The sequence below is a fragment of the Pelmatolapia mariae genome, linkage group LG16_19 (assembly GCF_036321145.2).
Source record: "Pelmatolapia mariae isolate MD_Pm_ZW linkage group LG16_19, Pm_UMD_F_2, whole genome shotgun sequence".
NCBI lineage: Eukaryota > Metazoa > Chordata > Actinopteri > Cichliformes > Cichlidae > Pelmatolapia > Pelmatolapia mariae.
The window spans coordinates 27,195,855-27,213,213 of NC_086241.1; positions in this window are offsets into that span (position 1 = coordinate 27,195,855).

The window sequence follows — 17,359 nt, forward strand, 5'->3', positions numbered from 1 at the left end:
TCCTTGGTGTACATCTGGCTGAGGATCTTACGTGGTCAGTACACATAAACAAAACAGTGAAGAAGGCGCAGCAGCGCCTCTTCTTTCTCAGGAGACTGAAAAGATTCGGCATGAGCCCCCGCATCCTCAGGACCTTCTATCACTGTGCCATTGAGAGCATCCTCACTGGATGCATCACCACCTGGTACGGCAACAGCACCGCTCACAACCGCAAAGCTCTCCAGAGAGTAGTGCGGTGTGCTGAACGGATAATTGGAGGTGAGCTTCCCTCCCTCCAAGACATCTACAGGAAGCGGTGCCTGAGGAAAGCGGGGAGGATCATCAAGGACTCCAGTCACCCCAGCCATAAACTGTTCAGACTACTACCATCAGGAAGGAGGTTCTGCAGCATCCGGTCCCGTACCAGCAGACTGAGAGACAGCTTTTTCCATCAGGCCATCAGACTGCTGAACACTTCATAGACACCTCACCTTCACTACTGGAGCTTCAACATTATGCACTCCATACTGTATATAAATACCACTGTTTTGCACATACCAACCTCTGTATATTTTATATATCTTATTTTATTGTTTACTTTATTTCATTTGTAAAACATGTATATACATACTATATACACACTCAAACACACACACGTAGAAAAACATATTTAGTATACACATTCAGTAATGTATATACCTTTACATATTGTACATATATTTATTACTTTTTAGATTAGCCATTTTTATATTTTGCTTGTTTTACATTATTGTATTTTGCACAACTCTGTTGCTTGTGAAGCTCGCACACAAGAATTTCACTCACATGTACTGTACCAGTGTACCTGCACATGTGACGTGACAATAAAAGTGATTTGATTTGATTTGATTTGACTGAGGGATTTCTGAAAAAAGGTAAGGCGTACAGCTCTGCTATCACTTCCGACATAAATGAAGACAGAAAACTAAACAGCAGTGACTTTTGTAGAGTTACTGAGGTTTGGCTAGCTGCTGATGTGCTACGTGATCGCTAGCAACACAGCTAAGTTAGCATAACATAAACAGTGAAGCTGGAGAATGAACGCTAACATTTTCCACTCGATAAAAGTTAACATGAGGGTTCCCGAAGGTTAGGGACAAATGCAATCGCATGGCAGGATGCTGTAAATGGACCAAACTTCAGTCAGGAGAACAACTGAGATAATCCATCCACAATACGAGGTTAGTCATTAATACACTGCTGCATGGGCTGGGCTGTAGTTGCATCATAAGGTTTTAAAAACTGAGCTTTAAAATGATTAGCGGTAATAAAAACTGAGAGAGGCCGACAGTGATCATTGACTGTTTTTAGGGGCTTGTTGAGATTAAACAGAACAAGATACAAAGCATTAAAACATGCTGCCTGATCGTGGCTACACAAGACGGTACTTGTGATTCCCCCAGGCACAACACAGCACCTGTCACAAGTGTCCCAGAATCAGCTATCTGCTTCATGAAAAAATATTACTGATGGAAGATTCAGTAAAATTATGAGTGAATCAGTAATACAGATGAGATGCACGCCCTCAGATCCCTGCATCCCCGGGGTGATTCCAAGCTCAAAACAATTCTCAACTATCAACCAACCATTTGAAGGTCTGCTCCTCACTGAGGACAAACCAATAACTTTCCATAAATGCCCTCACTCACTTCCAAGGCCTTAAATTCAGATGATTCTTCACAAATAAACCACACACAGAAAAACACTTAGATGTTGGACTTATTCACTCAAGAGAAATTAGATATTTTCATATACTGCGATTGCTAACTCCCCCTGAATCCTCACATGGACACTCAGGACTGAACATATACACAGGCACCATACACGTCTAAGTGCGTATACAGTGCATCAGTAAGGCCTGATTTGTTATGACTTACGGGGCAGTAATGATATACCTGGAAGAGTCAAGAGATAACTTTAATAATACACTGGACTTCATGGCTACTGAACTTCAAACTCACTGTATGTGTGTATGCGTGTGCACATGCTGATGCCTGCATAACTGATATAGCATCAGACAGCTCACTCATGGTATGAGCGGGCTGTGTTGAACACAAACAGATCCCCCGCTGACCTCTGCGTCACACAGCTTTGCTCGTGGCTTTCCTCCTCCACCAGAGCAAACGTGTTGATGTTTCGAAGCGTATTTTGGAAAATGTATTTAACCTCCCGCTGGAAGGACTGCGTGTTTGCAAGCTTTAGCTCCTTATCTGCAAATCACGTATACGTTCCCTTCTTTCAAACTTTTTTGTTTCGAATGGATGTTTTTGGGTTTTTTTCTTGTATTTCGTCAAATGCGCAGGAAACCGTTCGCTCAGTAATTGCTGTGCAATGTTACAACGAGCCTCTTAAAAACGCACCTAAGCTGTGTCATCCATCATCGTGAACATTAAGCCTGCGCTCCTTTTTTTTCAGTATTACTTCATTGTTGGACGCTAAATGCTCTGTGAGTGGCTGATTTAAAAACTCTGCACTGTGTTCACTTGTAATAACATAAGATTTGACAAACTGCAGACTGGATATTTACTGTAATGGTTTGTACAGCTGATGTAAGTTTCAAAAGCACACAAATTATTTTTTCACATTGTACTGAAAGACAGAATTAAAACTGAGTAACATTGTTTATAAAACTGTTCCCTGCAATATAAAGTTTATGTGACTTGCAGTATATGAAGGAAGCTTTTAAGCGCCCACCAGCCCAAAGCACTTTTTCCATGCATTACGACATTTGCTAATCACCTGTATACTTTATAATCTGAAAATCCTGTCTATGAAGTTGATGTAAAGTAAACAATATCCCATAAACTCTCATGTTGTTGCATGGCCCTTTAGCCATAAGGTATTACACTCTATTATATTCTACTACATCTGTAAAGAATGATTTATTATAACAGCTCAGGGCTCATGTGGGGTTTTTGTTGCAGCATGTTGCTTTTTTTAATCATTATATAATACTGTACAGTTTAGTTTTCACTGGGCTGGCACTGTAGTACACTGTTGGGCAATGGGCATCCACACATTGTGAAGATACACAAATTCTAAACCCATAAGTCTGGGATAAACCAATATTTTCTTACCAATAACGAAGCCCAGCATTCACAGAAAATGCAAATATACATACATTTATTGAATGCTAAGCAAATTAAAGCAATATTTATTTACATAAGACATCAATATTTAACACAGCTGATTTTACACATTGACTAAATATATAAAATAACCCTGAAATTGATGGCCTGTCATGCTTTAAGCCTCATTTCTTACCAATTAGTTGTATCGCTTAGGGATGTTTGTCCAATAACTTCAGCAGGTTTCTTGCAGTTTAAAGACCATTACTGTGCTCTGTTTCACTGAAAAAGCTGCCAATTTTCGGGCTTTGTTTCTGTTTTGGTAGAATTACTGTCAAAAGTTCTTATAAAGTTCAATTGCATCAGAGTTACTAGATTAACGTTCATGGCTATTATTGATGCTTTTATTTACTACATTAGAAAAGATAAATGTAAAATAGTCTAAATACTTTGTGCAATTTTTCAAATAAAAACTTTTTAAACTTTTTTTTAAATAATAACTGTTTTCAACACTTGGATGAAAATTCTTTCCAGTCAATGGCTACCTGAAGTCTAGATTCATGGACATCACCACATGCTGTTTCCTCCATTGAGATGGTCTGCTAGGCCTTTATGGCAGCCACCTTCAGTTGCTGCCTGTTTGTGGGTCCTTCTGCCTTCAGTTTTGAATTTAACAACTTTAAATCACTGGACTGAGATCAGGTCACTGACATTGCCATTGAGGAGTATCCAATTTATTTGCCTTGCGTAATTCTTTCAACGCTTGCTTTGGGTCATTATCTGTTTGCACTGTGAGGTTCTGTCTGATCAGCTGAATCTGAGCAGTGAACACTTCATAATTCATTCAACACTCACATCATCAATAAACAACAGTGGTCCAGTATCACTGGCAGCCATACCACACCCATGTCGTAACATTGTCTCCACCATGTCTGATAGATGTGTTATGTTTGGATCATGAGCTGTTTTTCTTCTTCTCCATATTTTTCTCTTTGAATTTTTTGTGGTTCAAGTACATCTTGATTCCATGTTTTTTTCCTAACCGTGCAGATTCTTATAGATGTTTTTGGGAAAGTCTACTCAGAACTTAGTGTAACCAGTGGTTTGCACCTATTTGTAAACCCTGTATATCCACTGATCTCATATTGTACACAATGATAAGACTACCTCTTCGAGAGTGTTCTTCACTTGTTGTGAAGTTGTTTTTTGTAACCATGGTAATAATTCTGTCATCACGCACTTTAGTTGTCTTCAGGTTTTTAAGAACCTTTGGTGTTGCTGAGCTGGCCTGTACAGTCGTTCTTTTTAAGAATGAACCAATGATGGCCTTGCTCACCTGCTCTGAAATCTCTTTGAGCCTAATATTTCAAATTACAGTGGAAAGCTATGCGTTACAGTTCAGCTATGTCTGCTTCATTTGTCCCAGAATATCAAGAAAGCAGGTTTCACTCAGCCATGCAACTGCTTTCTGTGAATTGTCCAATTACTTTTGAACTTTTGGGGGAGGGGGGGGGGGGGGGTTCAATATATTATTTTGCTTTTTATCTCACTTTTATCTCACTCAGAATGACATACAGAAAATACTGTCAGAAGAAAATGTGTGTGTCTGAGCACTTGTTATATACACAAATTAAGAACATTTCTATGCACATAATAATTAATGAGTCCTGATGTTTGTGTTCCCAGTGCTCACAGAGATCATTCAAACACAAAGTTTCTGTTCAATTCTTATTGGCCCGAAATGTGACGACTTTACACTAGGATACACTATGCTAATTTATCTCATTTTGCGTTTGTAAAATCAAACCCATACGTAATCCATATATATAAAAGTTGAGCTGCTAAAACCAGCACTATTATCTTTAGGGGGATACAATAGGACTCCTCTCAGCCAGGTTTCTGAACAAAGAGCAGGCGGTCTCACAACACACAAAAACAGCATTCCTCTGAGTCTGCCCAGTCTGTGGGCCTCACATGATGCCACCTGACCTTCTACTGTACACACTAACTCACATTTACACTGCTGTAATCCCATACACGCAAATGATAAAATGTGTGTGTGTGTGTGTGTGTGTGTGTGTGTGTGTGTGTGTGTGTGTGCGCGCGCACGCACGCGCGCACCCACAACACAGTTAGAAATTAAGGGCAACCACCATAAAAATGGTAAAGGTAATTTTTTTTTACAGCAGAGAAAAATAAAGGAAGAAATATTAATGAAAAGGCAGGCATACACACTGCAGCATTTCATTACTGTGTTTTAATGCTATCCACGTGACCCTTCTTAAATTGCAAGTTTATTTACTGCACAGTAATAGAATGAGAGAGAGATTCCTAGGTGTGCAGCAGACCTGCTGTTGAGTCAGTGAGGACAGGGCTGAGGTCAGCAAATGACTTTAAACACCTGGATAGTGCTACATAAAGTTATAGAGCAATATTAGTATTTTTAATCCTTGAGAAAGCTTGCAGGGTTTCAGCCAGGATTCAGGTTTAGATGTGTTCCATGTGTGCAATTTATCAAAGGTAAGGTGGAGTCATAAATGACATTTAAATGCAGTACTAAAAGGGTAACATATATACATAGTCATTGTTTCTTTCCAAAAGGATTAAGACTGACAAATGCAGCAAAGTTAGAAGCCTGACTAATTTCTGCCAGAGCTGATATAAAGCAGACCTCACCGTGGTTATTCAGGCTCTCCGTATGTTCCAGCCTGTTGTCATTTCCAGGGTGTCAAAGACTGTAGTTTTTGTTTTAAAAGGTGCTGGTGTTTCAAATGTATGCAGATGTGCTTTGGCATCTGTGTTGTCTCTAATTTGCATTTGGCATTATGCTGTGGTTCTGGGAACTCCCTACTCTAACATGTGCATACATGAAAAGCCAAACACTGCATTATTAACTACAGACATGTCACAGACAGATGGTGAGGTGGTGCACTGGTCAGCTTTGTTGTCACAGCAAAAAGGTCCTGGGTTTGAATCCAGTCTGGAATCTTTCTTTGCATATTCTCTGCTTGGGTTCTCTCTGGGTACTCCAGCTTCCTGTGTGTTAGACATTATGTTGGGTTGGGAGGTGGGAGTTTTGTCTTGCTCTGTGTCTTAACCTTGTGATACCCAGGCGGTTCAGGAGGTACCTTAGTTCTTGTCCTATGGCATCTGGGATACGGTCTGAATTAGATAACTGGAAGAAAATGGATTGCTGACACTGATTAAGTCAGAGACAGAGCTAGAAGGAGAAGCTTGAATTGACATGGATTGGCGCAACAGTGGGCAAGCTAAAACAGCTTAATGCAGATGTGCCTATCTGAGACATAGATCGATATCAGCTGATTTCACCGGACTGCAGCTAAAAAGATGTCATGGCTTGCAAGAACAATTTTTTTTCTGGATTTTATAGCCCAATATTTTTTTTCAAACCATGATGTTTATCCAAATCCAAATAGGTTTAGTGCCTAAACTGTGAATAAAGGTGAAACTCAAAATGTTTAAAATGTACTTGTAACTTTCAGTACTGCCAGGCTTTCAACATCCAAAACATTTTTCTGTCTAAATAAGAGAGATTTACATTTCACATGATGGAATTGGGAAAAACTGTGGTAGCTGACATCTTGGGATGAGTCAAGTTCAGTATTGCCAAAAACATCCTTCAAACTAAATCAGGCATCTCGTATTTTGAGAGTCAAAACATGTAAATGGTAAGTGTCCTTGGTGTACAAAAGTCTTTATTTTAACTCTCTTTAGCTCAAACTTTTTCAGCTTGCTGTATTAAATCTAAATTTTATTGACCTTCCTTAAAACAGAAAGTTGTTTAGATGTAAGCTGCAGAGAAATCTTAAAGTGTCAAAAGGTGCCATTCAATAAAAACAGAATTTACTGTTTTACTAAAAGCACAGAGCTGCTGTAAGACTTTGAGGCCATTAATGCAGTGTAGAGCTGTGCAAATACATATATATCTATCTATATATATATAGATAGATATATATGACATACAATCTGCAACTAAAACCAAACAAAGGACCCGCTTAAGGTTATATCTATATATATATAGATAGATATATATGTCATGTTCGGCTGCATTTATTGACAAAGCATCTGGCAACATGTTCCAGACCCTCCCTAAACCGCTCACCTCTTTCCAATCATATACAGATCTGTTCTGGTCTGCTGGCTTTAACAGAGGCACAGAGAAGTAGCTGCAATAACGACCAAACATCCTTCTAAACACTGAAAATGTTATGTATACTTTACTGAGCTGCAGAGATTTAAATCTGCATTAAAACACATGGTTAAGAAACAAAACACTTTTGGAGAAGTTTTCGACATGTGTTCCCCTACTATACGTAGGGGACTGGTCAAAGGGTTTTAGTGTGTTGGGCTGTTAGAATAGATTCAGTCCTCTTCAGCACTGATTCTCCAAAGGTGGATAACTATTTTGAAGGTATAAAAACACCATTCTTTCAAAAGGCATCTCCTCATTTGATGCTTTGATGACAGCTAACAAATTCTACCATAGGTCATTAATTGGATTTTGCATAGGCCAAGACCTCCGTTTGACTAAAATTTTGCTCCGTTGATAATATTTTTTCAGACATTTCCCAGAATCATGCAAATGTGGCCCTGTTTGTTTAAGTGCAAATTTACTGTCCCATGGGCTCTCTGATAAAAATCCAAGATTTTCCACTAATTATGCATTAATTTTCTATGATCTTGTATGAACTACCTATTACTACAATCCTGGTTTGGCTATTTTTCTATTTTGAAATGCAAAAAATGACTGCAAAAAACAGGTAAAACATTCTTATGTATTCCTGTGACAAGACCTGTGAAATTCCCAAACACAAAATATGCATTACTCACTGTGGTGTGTTATTTTCGCAGTGTCATCATAATCCGCAAGTAAAATTTTCTGGAAAGGCTGTTTGTCCCAGAGAGCTTGAAAGCAAAAGGAAAACTTACCTTGATACTGTGAAACTCCACACAGCTCCCTGCCCTGCTCCTTGCAGTGTCAACCTGCTCATCCTCCATCCCCACTAACATCTCCATGTCAGTAAACCTCTGTGCTCCTGCTGGCATTGTGTGTCTCTGCTGACAGAGTGAACCAGCTAAACCGACATCGACCCTTAATTTTCCTCCTCCTTAAACTTTAATATTTGTGTCTTCCATTTTATTCTTTGTCCTGTGGTCTTCCTCACAAGTCTCAGGTTTAGACACCCGCTCCTCCAAACCTGCAGCATGCATGTAGATCCACTGAGATAAACCAACAAGAAGACAAGTTTCAATTACAAAATGCCCATTAAATAATAAGAAAAGCCAAATTTTCTTAAATTAAGTCTCAACCCACTACTCTCAGGCTCTCTACTTCTGTCTGTCTGGCGGGCAGGGTGTTTGGTCCTGCCTGGTCAGTCATTCCCACCCTCCTTTTGGCCGTTCATTCCATACCCAGACTAGTCCGTCTGGTCCCATTGGCTAGTCAGGTGGAAAGGGCCAAACAGGAGGAGGGGCTGAGGGCAAAAGGAGGAGAATGATAGAAGAAAAAGATGACTGGGGGTCATAAAGAAGACTGATAGTGTCATCCAAACTGTCACAAGTGGTGGAAAAGGAGGAAAAACACCACTGGTGTGCAGACAAGGAAGTGTAATTGATACATCCATGTTTTCTTTTTAAATAGGACTCATTTCCACTGCCTCCTAATCTCTACGATTCCAAGGTTTAGGGGTCAGCAAGAGAAGGGAGAGAAGAGGGGGTAGCAGATCATCATAAGCCTCTTTATTGGTCCTGAGGCTTATCAGAACAACCTGTCAAAGACAGTTTAAGTAGCAAAATGACAAAAACAAAAAGAAGAGTGTGAGAACCAAAGATAGCAAACAAACTAAGGCAAAGGATAAAATAAACCGTGCTTTATATGTGTGTGTTTCTGTCTGTCTGAATGGGTGTGTGTCAGTGTCACCCACTGCTCTTCCCACAGACAGACAGTACACTGGTGTTCTTCACCTCTACCCTCTGCTGCCACAGCAGACTGTGCTATTCAAATACACTATGCTGAAGTGATAATAGGCACCATTATAAAGAGATATTTAAGCCTTGTATGGAGGGATGCTGTACACACACTCATGTATTTAAATAGAGAGCACTCACATGTCTAATAACACAGAGAACCGTTGTGTTATATACTTTACATATATATAAAACTGTGGGTAGGGCAGCAGAGGCATTTTTTACTATTTTAAACCGAAACTCTGAACATAACTTCCTCTCAACCAACATAGATTATGAGTCTAATCCAGTCAGGTAAGCAGAGAGTCACTTTTGTGCCAGAAAACTGTCTTTAAGCTGGCTCAATAAACCATGAAGCCTTCCTAGAAACATTACAGGCTCTTCAGAGGTTTAGGCGTAAGTACTCCAGCCAGCACACCAACCAGGAATCTCTATGAAGGAGGAGGAGGAGACGGAGAGGTAAATACAGGTACGCAAATACAGAGCAGGCAGTTTAACATATCATTAATCAAAACTGCAAGGTTACCCGCGCTACGCTACCATGTTTGGTAGGTTAACACCCTGACAACAAGCGGAGATGAGAGCCAGGTTTAAGCGCTGCCAGAGACTGGAGATAAAAAACAGTTCGTCTGCCTGGGTCCTCGCTGGACCACGACTACACTGAGAAGAGAGTTGTTAGTTTCACCCACAAACTCATCAACAGAGAGAGAAAGAAAGAGGGACAAAAAGAGGGCGCAAACTAAGGCAGGTCTGCACAAAATGGCTTTTTTTCTTTTTTCTCCCACAGTGAACAGCCCCCATCTGTGTAACAAGCATAAACTGACTAATCTGCTAAGCAGCAAAGGTTTGTTCCAAAAGCTCTAGATTTGTCGCTCGGTCCGTTTTTTGTTTTGTTTTTTTTGGCAAAGAAAAAAAATGTTGAAACAGTCAGAAAGTTCACAGCATTAAAAGTTGAGGACAGGGTTTGTGTTACAGTCCTTTCAGTCAGCAGTAGAAATGAATCAACTCAGTCAATGTTTGCTGTGGATGTTCATCAGCAGTTTGTCACTGTGAGATGAGGCTACATTCAGTCTCCATAACAGCTAGTAGCTTTCCACTCATTTTTGTCTGAACAGAGTGCAACCTGATGCAGAAGACTGTCAGCATAGATAAAAGAATAAAAGGTAGGCAGCAAAAAATCAAGACCTCAAGAAAACCAGTAAAATCAGTGCAAATATTTTGTGCATTAAAAATTATTTTTTTCAGAGCCACCTATTCTTTGTACTGCCGTTCACACAAACAGCACAATTTTTTCATGAAAAGCTTGATTTTTCTGATGAGAATAAACAGATCTGATCTTTCAGACCAGTGCATTTTGCAACAAGTGCACCAGTACTAAATATACAAACAGTAAAATAATACTATTTTGCCTCAGATACACGGTTAGACACGCCTCTGGACCAGTTGGGCCTCTGAAATTATTTCCCTGCCTCCTCAGATGTGGTCCCAACTCTGCCAAGTTCAAACTGCCCCACTGACATCCTGAAATATCTATGAAAGCAACCATGATACAGCTTCAACTCCTGGATGAAACCATGAAAAGCTCCCTGCTCTCTGCTCATGAGAAATGGAGTAACCCAGAATCTTGTTCCCCCCCCCCCCCTTTGTCTTATTTAAAAACATCAGGACCAGCTCATCATTGCTTGATGTCAGCTTCATTTTTTCACAGTGAATTTTCCGCAAAAACACGTGTGTTCAGTAAGAAAAATTTGGAAATCTGCATCACTTTTTTGCAACATGCTTAGTGTGAATCAGCATTTAGTATAATTATGTGTAGAGGATAGTTTTTTGTTTGTTTGTTTTTAGATGTTTTGTTAATTCATTATCGGGGAAGAACTGGGACACAGCCTTTAGGAGGACCTTAGATTTGAAATGGGTTGCAAAGTGGCCTGCAGACGTTCATTCACTGTAATCAGGTCGATTTACTAGTGAAGCGCTGTTAGATCTGATAATGAGACGTATAGAAGGCAGGTCATAACACGAGCCAGCTGAGCTTCATGACCTGCTTGAACCAAGAGGATACTCCAATCTACAATGATACTGCAGTTTCCTAAAGTAAATGTGAGAGGTGCTCTACATCTGTCTCTGGGTTCCTTGCTCATCCCGTGACTGGCAGGGTGTACATGCTGAGTTATTTAGAGTGCAGCATATTTGGCAAAGCTGTCCATCTGTCTGTGTGTTTCTGAATGTCACAGCAGGATCATCATTGCTCACACTGCTACGGTTTAGCCTTGGTTACGGAGGTTTAGGTGCGTGGAAACCAAAACAGAAGGATGCCAGACACAAAAACAATCTTTCCACCACTTCGGGAAGAACATTAGATACTGTTCCCGGTAAAGATATGGTTGAAAGGATTATGGTCTTCTGAGAATGTTTTAATGGGTTCAGTCAAAAATCCAGAATAAAAGAAAAACAGACATGATAAATAGCATGGCAAACCATAACAGTTGTAAAACCCAGACCAGGTGAGGGATTATCAGGCTTCAGTTACAGTTTTGTTCTTGTGTTACTTTCATCCTTCAGACATGACTTCAGCAGGCCCGGAGCAGTGTTTGTTCACTATGACAATTATCAGTGCCATAAAGGGTTCAGTGACAAAAAGACCCCCCACTAAAAAGACTCAAATTATTAACCTTGTTAAGATGCTGATATGGATGACAGAACAATTTAAAGTCATGAAGCTTTAGTGTATCACTGACACTCAAAAACACAGATTTAAACAGCCAGGGTTTCACATGTTAAAAACATGAAGAGAAGTCAAATCAGGTCAAAAGTTCATGTTATATTTGTGCACTTTTATTTCAACTCATTGTGAGATAATCTACAGCTAAGAGGCCATTCTCTGTGTGCAATACAGAAATAAGTGAAGATAATGTTGCTTGACTTTACAGCAACCTTTTGTATTACTGAAAGTGCAATTAAAGCTCCTCCAATAAGAATTAATCAGTCTAAATGCTTCGTTAGGAGCAGCAGTTTTGTGTAGCAGCATATGTTGTTTGATTTTGTTAAAGGTTAATCATATAAACAGTGGTCCTCCTACGTTTTTCTATACTATTACTTCTAGTAAGGAAGAAAGAAATACAGTCATCTGAAAAAGAAACTTCTCACATGACTCTGTGCAGTACAGAAAAACTAAGTACAGCTCATGATTTAATAGCTTGCAGAACCACCTTTAGCAGCAATAACTTGAAGTAATCATTTTCAGTATGACTTTATCAGTCTATCACATCGTTGTGGTAGAAATTTTGGCCCACTCTTATTTTCAATGTTGCTTCAATTCTTTGAGGATTGCATTTTTTTAAGCACAACTCTCTAAGGCAGCAGTAGGGAACTCCAGGCCTCAAGGGCCGGTGTCCTGCAGGTTTTAGATATCACCCTGGGTCAACACACCTGAATCAAATGATTAGTTCATTACCAGCCCTCTGGAGAACTTCAAGACATGTTGAGGAGGTAATTTAGCCATTTAAATAAGCTGTGTTGGATCAAGGACACAGCTAAAACCTGCAGGACACCGGGCCTCGAGGCCTGGAGTTCGAGACCTGTGCCTTGGATGATGATTGAAGTTCCCCACCCCTGCTCTAAGTCTTGCTGCATGACCCATTTTTTGACCAGTCTTGGGTTGTTAGACGATAGCCTCACATTTGACTCTAGAATACTTTGGTCGATGTTCTTTTTAGAGAGAAGAGAACTGGCAACTTTCCTAAACAAGCCATACCTGTTCATGCTTTTTCTAATTGTACTCTCATAGATTTTAACATTTAACATTAACTAACAGAGGCCTGTAGAGTCTAAGATGTAGCCCTTCAAATTATAGACATAAACACACTGAGAATTATGGTGTCTGTCATGCTGCCCTATTTTATTTGATAAATTTGTGAAAGGAGACAGAGCCTTAGATGTTCTTTAGGTGTTTCCTATCAAAATTATGGTGATAACATATGAAAGTAGATGTGTGAGTTTAAAAAAAAAGGATTTTCTGTGATTCTATTAAACCTGTGTTGACACTCTGCCCCCCACCACTCCCCAAAAATCCACCCACTTGTTGTGACAAGCTGTGAACTGCAGGAATCAGGCATTAAGATAAGATAAGACATTTTGACGGCACATGATCGCTTATTTGGACTCCTTCCCTCTCTCTCTGTCTGTTTAGATTTGGCTTGTACTCCATTTTCAGCAGTTTATATAAGCAATGCGTATGTATATGCAAGGATTATATTCTGATGTCATGTTAGAAAAACGATCTTTCTATAAAACATTTAAGGACTTTTATTTTTAATAGATATGTTCATGTTTCTATATTTGACATTTTCATTTTTATGTCGCAAATGACATAAATAGCTTAAATATTTTAAAATTTTTCACATTTAATGCAGCCTGAGTAACAATGTGCTGAAAAAATTAATCCTGGACTCACCATACAGACAATACACACCATTAGAGGCCAACACATCTACTGTATATCTTGAAACTCTTAAACTTTGATGCAGATAGCCCCTAGCCTTTATGATGATGAATAGCTATTAAATCTATAAAACAGCCAGCTATCACGTCACGCTGGATGACTTTGTACAAAGATGGCAAGTTGCATAAGTCCAATGTCTTAAACACTGGCCAATTTTAGGTCTGGGCTTGGATTTGACTAATTGGATCATGACTCACTCAAGCTTGCATAATGCCAGACAGACAACTGACAAAGACAAGCAGACAAAGAGTTTTTAAGAAGGTAGAGTTATACAAGCGTCTGCTTTGTTCAGTCCACAATGAAGTGTTTAAGTCTCAGCGATCTGATGTCTGAGCATTTGAGACGTCATCTGCATGGACTTTTAAAAATGTGAGTCTAGGACTACTCCCCTTTATCTCATTTTGACACATATTTTAAACATTTTTCTATAAGGGATAATATTGTCATCAAGGTAAAGTCCCTACAATATTCTGGAGAAAACTGCAACAATCAAGCAACCCATGTTGAGGAAGCGCTTTGCAACAGTGGGAAGGAAGAACTCCCTTTTAACAGCAGAGCCAGGCTCATCTGTTGTGGCAAATGTTAACGTTTGTTTGACGCTCTGTAAACAGATGCACAGGCTGAGGTGCTTATTTTCTCCTTCCACTAAGCATTTGTATACATATTGCTGTGATATCAATAGAAAATAGACCCCCATCATAAAAGGATTTTGAAAACTGATACTGATACCAATATTTTGCGATTTAAAAATTTGATAATCCAATGTATTGGCTAATATTTTTATTTTCTTTCACAAAAAACATAAACCAATTTCCCCTCACATTTGTTATATTTAGTTATTTCTTTCCATGTATATGCTCTGCTGAGCTCTGCCCAGATAACCTGGCCATGTAGCTACATCAGCGGTTCAGTGTCAGCACTCATAACATTTTTAAGACTGTTATAAATGAGGATAATTAAGTATTTTTCTCGATCTTGTGCTCTAGTTTATTTAAGTCTTATTTTCTATAAAAGCTGTGCATGGCAACTACAGAAGGGTTATGTTTATGGAAAGTTACACTATATGGATATGTTGTGAAAAGCATGGTCCAGGTTGCAGAAGAAAAAAAAGTTGACATTAATTGCAGTGTGTGATTTGGTGTGACAATGAGTTTCCCTCACATCCATCTGCATGCATACTTTCTTCTACAGGGTTTGCTCATTTTGAATAAATCATGAAGGAATCATCCCACATCTGTATAATTCCTTGGACAAAGAGTGAGGATTTGCCAAATCACCAAGTTTTGAAGTATGAAGATGATACGTTTCTTGCCCGCAGCGGTATTATGTATAGCAGTGGGCTTTCATTGTGAGTGTCATGAGTATCATATTATTGAGAGTGTCTGCAAAAAGCACACTTATCAACTCATGTCAGGACCAAGATTTGAAACATTGAGTGGTCTACATGTTAACATCAACAGTTTTGCAAAGCGTGTTCACCCATTCACAATCACCAAATGCCTCAGGGTGTCGATGTACTACATTCACCTGCTATATGGAGCAGCTCTGGGTCCATGTCTTTCCCAAAAACAGTTTGGCACATGGAGAGGAAAGAGATCAAGCTGCAAACTCTGCAACAATTATGATACACAAAAAGGTGTGTTAATTTCCTCCGTGTGTGATATATCATTAATTCTATATTAATTTAGTCTTTGACAGAAGTTGAAGTATATAATCAGAAACAGAATCAGCATACTTTATTAATCCCTAGGGAAATTATGTGGGTTAGAGTTGCTCCGGTACAATAACAATAACAAAAACAGACTAAACTAAGTAACAATACAATATGTTAAAATATAAGGAATAGCAAAATATATACAATCACCAAATAATAAATATCCAGGGTTGGCAGATGTGATTATCAATAATATCGTGAAAATTGACAGCAACATTACTGAGTAAGAAAGAGCATGTGCAAAAAGGATGTAACTATTGCAGTGCTTACAGTGTATTAGATGGAGTTGTACAGGGAGATGGCCACAGGCAGGAATGATTTCCTGTGTCGTTCAGTGGTGCTTTTTGGTAATCTCAGTCTCTCACTGAACGTGCTCCTGTGACTAGCCAGCATGTCATGGAGTGGGTGGGAGGTATTATCCATGATTGTCTTTATCTTGGACGACATTCGCCTCTCCGACACCACCTTAAGACAGTCCAGCTCCATACCCACAACATTACTGCCCTTGCGGATCAGTTTATTGAGTCTGTTAGCATCAGCAACCCTCAATCTACTCCCCCAGCATAAAACAGCATAGAGGGTTGCACTGGCCACAACAGACTCATAGAAAATACTGAGCATTGTCCAACAGATGTTGTAGAACCTCAGCCGCCTCAGAAAATAGAGACGACTCTGGCCCTTCCTGTAAAGTGCAGTAGTGTTTTTAACCCATCCATCCATCTATTCGCTTCTCCTTTTCAGGGTCACGGGGGGTGCTAGAGCCTATCCCAGCTGTCATAGGGCGAGAGGCGGGTTACACCCTGGACAGGTCACCAGTCTGTTGCAGGGCTAACACAGAGATAGACAACCAATTCACATTCACACCTATGGGCAATTTAGATTAATCAATTAACCTATACCCACTAAGTGCATGTCTTTGGATGGTGGGATGAAGCCGGAGTACCCGGAAAGAACCCACACAAACAGAACATGCAAACCCCACACAGAAAGATCCCAGCCTGATGATAGAATTGAACTCAGGACCTTCTTGTTGTGCGGCAACAGTGCTAACCACCGTGCCCAGTCCAGTTTATTGTCTATGTGTACTCCAAGGTATTTATAGTCCTCCACAATTTCCACATTCACCCCGTGGATTGAAACAGGGGTCAAGGGTTTCCTGGTCTTCCTAAAATCCACAATCAATTCCTTGGTCTTTGCCACTTTGAGCTGCATATAAGTGGTAGAAACAATATATACTCAGCTCACCCCAGTCTTACAGGATAAAACTGAAAAGATTACTGTAGCATTTTGTCCCTGAAGTGCCTCAGTACCATGTTTTCCCCTGTGTGCAAAAATAATTTTCAGGAGATATGTGAAATATTCATTAAACTCCACTCCCATCACAAGCTTTTCTTATTAAATTCAGACCAAACCGAATTTATCAAACAAAGTGCTGCATCCTCATGAGTGAAGGATTTGCAAACATTGGTCCGAGATGTTTGTGTAGAAGGCAGTAGTGACTGACAGCTGATATCACAGAGCGCTCGAGGCTCTGCCAAGTAGCTAAATGCGCAATCGGACATCTGGCAGGAAGCCTAAGGACTCTAAACCTGCACCCTCTCCATCTCTCTTATTCCACCTCTTCATGTCTTTTCACCCTCTTCATCTAGTCTCTCTCAGATTTCTTTGAAGCAGAGATCTATTTTTTTTCTGTGAGCAGTGTTTAGCCATGAGATGTTTCATGCTCACTCCAATGAGCACTGTAAATCACAAAATAATAAAGCACGGAGGAGTCTTGGTCAGATGGTTTCAAATTTTGTCACTATGGTGAATCATGTCAGTTTCCATAGGCACTGAACTAACCCAGTCTATAAACTGAAATACCACCAACCCATCCACACTCACAGATATGCAGAGTGTGCACTCCTTAAATACATTTTTCAATAAGTCAGTTTAGAAAAACAAATATCAGTCTTCTTGTTTTTTCTCTCATGAAGCTGTGGCGTGCAATATAATGTGTCACGTTGTTTTATCAGAATTAATAACCTTACAGCACAACTGGCCCTCACAAACTAAACAGGACTTGAAAAA